A 2596-nucleotide genomic window follows, 5' to 3' on the forward strand; every position below is an offset into this window, starting at 1 on the left:
GGAGTCTCTCTCCAATAGAGAACCCCTCATATCTAAAAATGCAAAATCTATGTACCTACCGGTTTGTGACTGTGCGATTTTGCACAGAAAATCGTTGTGGTTGCGGAGCAACCGGAGGAGAAGGTGCGGAGGGTTCTTCCCGCCGTTCCTCACCGTCGCCCGCTACTCTAGGTCGCTTCCCACGGGTCGTCCTAAGCTTTCTTTGGTGCCATGGATGCTTAGGGTTTGTGATTTAGGGCAAATGGAGGCTAGGGTTTGTGATTTAGGGCAAATGGAGGCTAGGGATTTGAGGTGGAGAGCAAATGGAGGCTAGGGCTTTCCGTTTTGGTCGGGAATGAGGGAGAAAGCTCGAGTCGGCTCGAGCGATTTCGACCTATTTAAAAAGGCCTCATTCGGTCCCGAGACGTCTCCGCGACTAAGGTGAGACGTCTCCGCTTGGGGGGACGTCTCTGCGATTTGCCAGAGGACGTCTCCGGCACTGAAAAATTTCAGACTGTATTCTATCTCTCCTTTTTTTTGTTTAATCACCCCCAATCAATATGATCTCTTTTGATAAACTTAGAGTGAATTTGTTTGTGATCCTCCCCCTCAATGATACATCCTATAATAATTTGATAATGATTTTGAATTATTAATATTGAAATAAGGGAACGTTTGACCAAATTTCGAATACCTATGAAATAGGCTCTGAAAATATCTCCATGAAGAGTCCAAGGAGGGTAACCATCCTCCGAAAAGTCAACCAGTTCGTCATTTAGTTTAGATGAATTCATGCTTTCCACTTATGTTTGCCTTGAGGTGGATTACTAGTTCGAGTAGCAAAGCAATGCAATACAAGTTCAATTCATTTGCTAGGATCATACAAGCTCAAAGCATTCCTTAAGAAATGAATCTGTCTTTACAAAGGGGCTTTGTAAAGATATCAGCTAATTGATTTTCAGTACATACATATTCAATCATCACATCATTTTTCAGCACATGATCCCTAATAAAATGATGCCTAATCTCTATATGCTTTGACTTAGAGTGTTGGACAGGATTTTTTGTTAAGTTGATTGCACTTGTATTTATCACACTTAATTTGGTACATTGTCCATTTTAATACCGAAGTCTTCAAGTTGTTGCTTAATCCAAAGAACTTGGGCACAACAGCTTTCCAGCTGCAATGTACTCAGCCTCAGTTGTGGACAAGGCAACTGAATTTTGTTTCTTGCTAAACCAAGAAACCAAATTGGCACCCAAGAATTGACAAGTGCCACTTGTGCTTTTTCTGTCGAGTTTGCACCCAGCAAAATCAGCATCAGAATAAGCAGTTAAATTTATATCAGATTGTTTAGAATACCATAAGCCTATATAAGATGTCCCTACTAGATATCTAAAATTCTTTTAAACAGCTTGCAAGTGTGATTCCTTAGGACATGCTTGGTATCTAGCACACACACAAACACTGGAATAATATATCTGGTCTACTAGCAGTAAGGTAAAGTAGAGAGCCTATCATACCTCTGTACAATTTGCAGTCTATACTTTTACCTTTTTCATCTTTGTCAAGCTTGCAACTTGAGCCCATGGGTGTGCTGATTTCCTTTGCATCCTTCATCTTGAATTTTCCAGCATTTTCTTTGATGTATTTGGACTGACTGATGAAGATGCCTTCCTCTGATTGTTTTATTTGTTAGCCCAAGGAAGAAGTTGAGCTCACCCATCATGCTCATTTCAAATTCTCCCTGCATAAGCTTGGCAAACTCTTGACAGAGACTATCATTAGTAGCACCAAAAATTATTGTCATCCACATAAATTTGTACAAGCAATAAGTCATTTCCTTTTCTTTTAATAAAGAGGGTTTTGTCTACATTTCCTCTCTTAAATTTGTTCTCAATTAGGAAATTACTTAATCTTTCATACCATGCCCTAGGAGCTTGCTTAAGTCCATACAATGCTTTATGCAATTTATACACATAATCTGGATGTAAGTAATTTTCGAAACCTGGAGGTTGTCCTACATAAACTTCCTCCATTATGTAGCCATTTAAGAATGCACTTTTTACATCCATTTGATAGAGTTTAAAATCCATGAAGCATGCATATGCTAAAAGCAGTCTAATAGCCTCTAACCTAGCAACAGGAGCAAAAGTTTCATCAAAATCTATTCCTTCCTCCTGATTATATCCTTTGGCCACTAGCCTAGCTTTGGTTTCTTATTACTATCCCATCTTCATCTAGTTTATTTCTATATACCCATTTGGTGCCTATAATTGAAACATTAGGGGGTCTTTTCATTAGAGTCCAAACTTCATTTCTTCGAATTGGTTAATTTCCTCTTGCATAGCATTCATCCAATTATCATCTTTTTCAGCTTCTTCTAGTGATTTAGGCTCTATTTGTGAAACGAAAGCAAGATAATTACTAGTGTTTCTTAAAGAGGATCTAGTTCTTATACCTTGTGAAGGATCACCAAGGATTAGATCCTTTGGATGACCATGTGCATACCTCCATTCTTTAGGAAGATCTTGATTTCTTGATGGAGGTTGATCTTCTTCATCTTGCTGATTTGTATCCTCTTTGATCTCATCCTCATGTTGTTTGTCTTGTATG

This window comes from Phoenix dactylifera, chromosome 14 (genome assembly GCF_009389715.1).
Source record: "Phoenix dactylifera cultivar Barhee BC4 chromosome 14, palm_55x_up_171113_PBpolish2nd_filt_p, whole genome shotgun sequence".
Lineage (NCBI taxonomy): Eukaryota > Viridiplantae > Streptophyta > Magnoliopsida > Arecales > Arecaceae > Phoenix > Phoenix dactylifera.